The 6,767-nt window shown below is 47.1% G+C and overlaps 1 long non-coding RNA gene across 1 annotated transcript; it reads left to right on the top strand.

The window, feature by feature from the left end:
• Positions 1-2,513: 2,513 nt before the first annotated feature.
• LOC124024997 lies at positions 2,514-4,184 on the top strand. The gene is made up of 2 exons (XR_006837124.1): positions 2,514-3,596; positions 3,675-4,184. It is a non-coding gene; the product is annotated as an uncharacterized LOC124024997 (long non-coding RNA).
• The last annotated feature ends 2,583 nt before the right edge of the window (positions 4,185-6,767 follow it).

The following is a 6,767-nucleotide window of genomic DNA, read 5'->3' as shown; positions in this document are numbered from 1 at the left end:
GCCCTACCCTCTTGATGATACACTGTCTGGCCCTATCCTCTTCTCTTGATGATACACTGTCTGGCCCTACCCTCTTGATAATACACTGTCAGGCCCTACCCTCTTCTCTTGATAATACACTGTCTGGCCCTACCCTCTTGATGATACACTGTCTGGCCCTACCCTCTTCTCTTGATGAACTGTCAGGTCCTACCCTCTTCTATTGATGAACTGTCAGGTCCTACCCTCTTCTCTTGATGCACTGTCAGGTCCTACCCTCTTCTATTGATGCACTGGCAGGTCCTACCCTCTTCTATTGATGCACTGGCAGGTCCTACCCTCTTCTATTGATGCACTGTCAGGTCCTACCCTCTTCTCTTGATGAACTGTCAGGTCCTACCCTCTTCTCTTGATGAACTGTCAGGTCCTACCCTCTTCTATTGATGATACACTGTCTGGTCCTACCCTCTTCTCTTGATACACTGTCTGGCCCTACCCTCTTCTATTCATGATACACTGTCAGGCCCTACCCTCTTGATGATACACTGTCTGGCCCTACCCTCTTCTCTTGATGATACACTGTCTGGCCCTACCCTTTTGATAATACACTGTCAGGCCCTACCCTCTTCTCTTGATAATACACTGTCTGGCCCTACCCTCTTGATGATACACTGTCTGGCCCTACCCTCTTCTCTTGATGAACTGTCAGGTCCTACCCTCTTCTATTGATGAACTGTCAGGTCCTACCCTCTTCTCTTGATGCACTGTCAGGTCCTACCCTCTTCTATTGATGCACTGTCAGGTCCTACCCTCTTCTATTGATGCACTGTCAGGTCCTACCCTCTTCTATTGATGCACTGTCAGGTCCTACCCTCCTCTATTGATGAACTGTCAGGTCCTACCCTCTTCTCTTGATGAACTGTCAGGTCCTACCCTCTTCTCTTGATGAACTGTCAGGTTCTACCCTCTTCTCTTGATGAACTGTCAGGTCCTACCCTCTTCTCTTGATGAACTGTCAGGTCCTACCCTCTTCTATTGATGCACTGTCAGGTCCTACCCTCTTCTATTGATGCACTGTCAGGTCCTACCCTCTTCTCTTGATGAACTGTCAGGTCCTACCCTCTTCTCTTGATGAACTGTCAGGTCCTACCCTCTTCTCTTGATGAACTGTCAGGCCCTACCCTCTTCTCTTGATGAACTGTCAGGCCCTACCCTCTTCTCTTGATGAACTGTCAGGTCCTACCCTCTTCTCTTGATGAACCTTCAGGTCCTACCCTCTTCTCTTGATGAACTGTCATGTGCCACCCTCTTCTATTGATGATACATTGTCTGGTCCTACCCACTTCTCTTGATACACTGTCTGGCCCTACCCTCTTCTATTGATGAACTGTCAGGTCCTACCCTCTTCTCTTGACAATACACTGTCTGGTTCTACCCTCTTTTATTGAACTGTCAGGCCCTACCCTCTTGATTATACACTTTCAGGCCCTACCCTCTTGATGATGCACTGTCAGGCCCTACCCTGTTGATGATGCACTGTCAGGCCCTACCCTCTTCTTTTGATGATACACTGTCTGGCCCTACCCTCTTCTTTTGATGATACACTGTCTGGCCCTACCCTCTTCTTTTGATGATACACTGTCTGGCCCTACCCTCTTCTTTTGATGATACACTGTCTGGCCCTACCCTCTTCTTTTGATGATACACTGTCTGGCCCTACCCTCTTCTCTTGATGATACACTGTCTGGCCCTACCCTCTTGATAATACACTGTCTGGCCCTACCCTCTTGATGATGCACTGTCAGGCCCTACCCTCTTGATAATACACTGTCAGGCCCTACCCTCTTGATAATACACTGTCTGGCCCTACCCTCTTCTCTTGATGATACACTGTCTGGCCCTACCCTCTTGATGATACACTGTCTGGCCCTACCCTCTTGATGATACACTGTCAGGCCCTACCCTCTTGATGATACACTGTCAGGCCCTACCCTCTTGATGATACACTGTCAGGCCCTACCCTCTTGATGATACACTGTCAGGCCCTACCCTCTTGATGATACACTGTCAGGCCCTACCCTCTTGATGATACACTGTCAGGCCCTACCCTCTAGATGATGCACTGTCAGGCCCTACCCTCTAGATGATGCACTGTCAGGCCCTACCCTCTAGATGATGCACTGTCAGGCCCTACCCTCTAGATGATACACTGTCTGGCCCTACCCTCTTGATAATACACTGTCAGGCCCTACCCTCTTGATGATACACTGTCAGGCCCTACCCTCTTGATGATACACTGTCTGGCCCTACCCTCTTGATGATACACTGTCTGGCCCTACCCTCTTGATGATACACTGTCTGGCCCTACCCTCTTGATGATACACTGTCTGGCCCTACCCTCTTGATGATACACTGTCTGGCCCTACCCTCTTGATGATACACTGTCTGGCCCTACCCTCTTGATGATACACTGTCTGGCCCTACCCTCTTGATGATACACTGTCAGGCCCTACCCTCTTCTCTTGATGATACACTGTCAGGCCCTACCCTCTTCTCTTGATGATACACTGTCAGGCCCTACCCTCTTCTCTTGATGATACTGTCAGGCCCTACCCTCTCTGCTTGATGATACACTGTCAGGCCCTACCCTCTTCTCTTGATGATACTGTCAGGTCCAACCCTCTCTGCTTGATGATACACTGTCAGGCCCTACCCTCTTCTCTTGATGATACTGTCAGGCCCTACCCTCTTCTCTTGATGATACACTGTCAGGCCCTACCCTCTTCTCTTGATGATACTGTCAGGCCCTACCCTCTTCTCTTGGGTCCACATGAATAACCTCCACATGGCAGGGCCCTACCCTCTTCTCTTGATGATACTGTCAGGTCCAACCCTCTCTGCTTGGGTCCACATGAATAACCTCCACATGGCAGGGCCCTACAGAGGGTACATTTTACTTACATTTGCGCCTAAATATTTTGCTGTGCAACCTGGAATTTGAATTTAGGAGCACCAGTGCACCTATAAAAATGATGTATTCTAGCTACGTTGTTCAACCTGTCAACGTAGTGTGGTATGTGCTTTCTGTTAGACATGTAACATTATGGATGTAAATTGTGATTGTTGATGTTAGCTGCAGCCACCGACACCAGCCCTGGATCTAAGTCTGAATCATAAATGATGCAAGAATAACTCTGAACCTGATGAAACACAGGACCTGTTCATAGACGGGGCTTCATGCAGCCTTGGAATATCAACAACAACAACGTTGAAAGTACGTCTCGTGCTCACTGGGATACCGATACAGCTCCAGGGATAAACAGAGCTCCTGATTGAATCGATCCCCAGGTCGGTATGTTGAACCCAGCTGGAGGTGTTTCTCTATGTTCTGAAACACCTGTTCCTTTAACCCACCTGGTGATGGTAAAGGGGAAACTCTATACTTGAAATCAATGTGTTTTTATTCATCAGCTGTATAGTAGGCTTTCTTTAGTTAACCAAAGCCATAACTAGTCAGTTTATCATATTTTAATATATATACCATGTGATTATTTATTTGTTGGTGATATTTACTATATAAACCAAGTGGCTGGTTCTCTTGGTTCCTGCTGTCAAAGGTCTTTGATCTAGCTGCTCATCATCCTTCATCTTCTTTATAACCAAGTGGCTGGTTCTCTTGGTTCCTACTGTCAAAGGTCTTTGATCTAGCTGCTCATCATCCTTCATCTTCTTTATAACCAAGTGGCTGGTTCTCTTGGTTCCTGCTGTCAAAGGTCTTTGATCTAGCTGCTCATCATCCTTCATCTTCTTTATAACCAAGTGGCTGGTTCTCTTGGTTCCTGCTGTCAAAGGTCTTTGATCTAGCTGCTCATCATCCTTCATCTTCTTTATAACCAAGTGGCTGGTTCTCTTGGTTCCTGCTGTCAAAGGTCTTTGATCTAGCTGCTCATCATCCTTCATCTTCTTTATAACCAAGTGGCTGGTTCTCTTGGTTCCTGCTGTCAAAGGTCTTTGATCTTGCTGCTCATCATCCTTCATCTTCTTTATAACCAAGTGGCTGGTTCTCTTGGTTCCTGCTGTCAAAGGTCTTTGATCTAGCTGCTCATCATCCTTCATCTTCTTTATAACCAAGTGGCTGGTTCTCTTGGTTCCTGCTGTCAAAGGTCTTTGATCTAGCTGCTCATCATCCTTCATCTTCTTTATAACCAAGTGGCTGGTTCTCTTGGTTCCTGCTGTCAAAGGTCTTTGATCTTGCTGCTCATCTCCTTCATCTTCTTTATAAACCAAGTGGCTGGTTCTCTTGGTTCCTGCTGTCAAAGGTCTTTGATCTAGCTGCTCATCATCCTTCATCTTCTTTATAACCAAGTGGCTGGTTCTCTTGGTTCCTTCTGTCAAAGGTCTTTGATCTAGCTGCTCATCATCCTTCATCTTCTTTATAACCAAGTGGCTGGTTCTCTTGGTTCCTGCTGTCAAAGGTCTTTGATCTAGCTGCTCATCATCCTTCATCTTCTTTATAACCAAGTGGCTGGTTCTCTTGGTTCCTTCTGTCAAAGGTCTTTGATCTAGCTGCTCATCATCCTTCATCTTCTTTATAACCAAGTGGCTGGTTCTCTTGGTTCCTGCTGTCAAAGGTCTTTGATCTAGCTGCTCATCATCCTTCATCTTCTTTATAACCAAGTGGCTGGTTCTCTTGGTTCCTTCTGTCAAAGGTCTTTGATCTTGCTGCTCATCATCCTTCATCTTCTTCTTCTTATTTAAAGGGAATGTTGTTGAATAAATGATTTGACTTAATGGCTTTATTCTAGTTTTGAACTGCCCAGTGTATATCCTAGGGTCTGGACTGTTGGTCTAAAGGTTAATGCAGACAATATGTACTGTTTCAATCCTCATACTGAGACGAGCCTGAGTGCCAGTCTGTTCCTGCTAATATGTTTGGCTTGACAATTCCATAAGGAGTTGGCAAGAGAGCAGAAATGTTTGTTTCACATACCTGTCAATAATACTATATGAATCAAATTCAGATGTAATGTTTGTTTCACATACCTATTAATAATGCTATTGTAATCATGGGTTTATGCTTTTGAGTGGAGCACCATCAGCTGAACCCGTCATGTAGAACAAGTTATTCAACTGATTAGAGTTCAGTACAACACTATTATATAGAAGGATATGTTGCTGTTATGAAAGTGTAAACATCAGAGGGAGAGAGAAAGGTTTGGCAACAACCACTCAGCCTCACTCTGTCAGGAGAGGAGGGGAGGGGAGGGGAGCAGAGCAGCCTGTACCCAAGCTGTCACTGAGGAGCCAAACCAACACTGTATACATAACAGCTTTGGAACACAATGTCACATTCTATTATTAGTAATGATCATCATTATATTGCCTGGTGATTCTATAACCAATGTCAACATGAGTGTATTATAATCAACCTACAATAAAAGTAAGTTGTAGTTCCAGTATATGGACTGTAAGAGTGTCTTCATTTCCTTCCTGTTTTAAGTCCCAACCTATTATAACAGCTGTTATTCATGTTAATATTCTAGAACATTGTTAACCTTCTAGAAGATTTGCATTCCAGAACCTTGTTAACATTCTAGAACTTTGATGGCATTCTAGAATGTAGTCTGCATTCTAGAATGTAGTCTGCATTCTAGAATGTTGTCTGCATTCTAGAATGTTGTCTGCATTCTAGAATGTTGGTTGTCTGCATTCTAGAATGTTGGTTGTCTGCATTCTAGAATGTTGGTTGTCTGCATTCTAGAATGTTGGTTGTCTGCATTCTAGAATGTTGTCCGCATTCTGGAACGTTGGCCCTTGCGATCTCTGCTTTGCACATCCCACAGTCATCCTGTCTTGTTTGTGAGAGAAGAGGAAACTCCTATTACATAAGAGGAGTGGTGCAGAGCAGGGTGCACTGCCACTGACCGTGTATGTGGTGCTGGATTGTGTGTCAACTGAAGATTGCACTAAGTCCCAGGCTTGGCAGGATGAGAGGAGTTAAGGCGGGACACTACTGGGATAAACCGCAGGAAGAGGAGCGGTAATCACATTCTGAGCTGCTGGACAGGGAGCAAGGTGGTGTTAGGGTGGGACAGAGACAGGGTGATGTTAGGGTGGGACAGGGTGGGGCAGGGAGCAGGGTGGTGTTAGGGTGGGACAGAGACAGGGTGGTGTTAGGGTGGGACAGGCTACTGGGATAAACCGCAGGAAGAGGAGCGGTAATCACAGGGTGGTGTTAGGGTGGACGGGTACAGGGTGGTGTTAGGGTGGGACAGGGAGCAGGGTGGTGTTAGGGTGGGACAGGGAGCAGGGTGGTGTTAGGGTGGGACAGGGAGCAGGGTGGTGTTAGGGTGGGACAGGGAGCAGGGTGGTGTTAGGGTGGGACAGGACAGGGTGGTGTTAGGGTGGGGCAGGGTGGTGTTAGGGTGGGGCAGGGTGGTGTTAGGGTGGGGCAGGGTGGTACAGTGACAGGGTGGTGTTAGGGTGGGACAGTGAGCAGGGTGGGACAGAGACAGGGTGGTGTTAGGGTGGGACATGGAGCTGGCTGGTGTTAGGGTGGGACAGGGAGCAGGGTGGTGTTAGGGTGGGACAGAGACAGGGTGGTGTTAGGGTGGGACAGAGACAGGGTGGTGTTAGGGTGGGACAGAGACAGGGTGGTGTTAGGGTGGGACAGAGACAGGGTGGTGTTAGTGTGGGACAGGGAGCAGGGTGGTGTTAGGGTGGGACAGAGACAGGGTGGGGTTAGGGAGGGACAGGGTGTTGTTAGGGTGGGACAGAGACAGGGTGGT

Source organism: Oncorhynchus gorbuscha, unplaced genomic scaffold (assembly GCF_021184085.1).
Source record: "Oncorhynchus gorbuscha isolate QuinsamMale2020 ecotype Even-year unplaced genomic scaffold, OgorEven_v1.0 Un_scaffold_2112, whole genome shotgun sequence".
NCBI classification, from domain to species: domain Eukaryota; kingdom Metazoa; phylum Chordata; class Actinopteri; order Salmoniformes; family Salmonidae; genus Oncorhynchus; species Oncorhynchus gorbuscha.
Note: the sequence above shows the minus strand (reverse complement) of the source record. Positions and strands in the feature narration are given on the sequence as shown.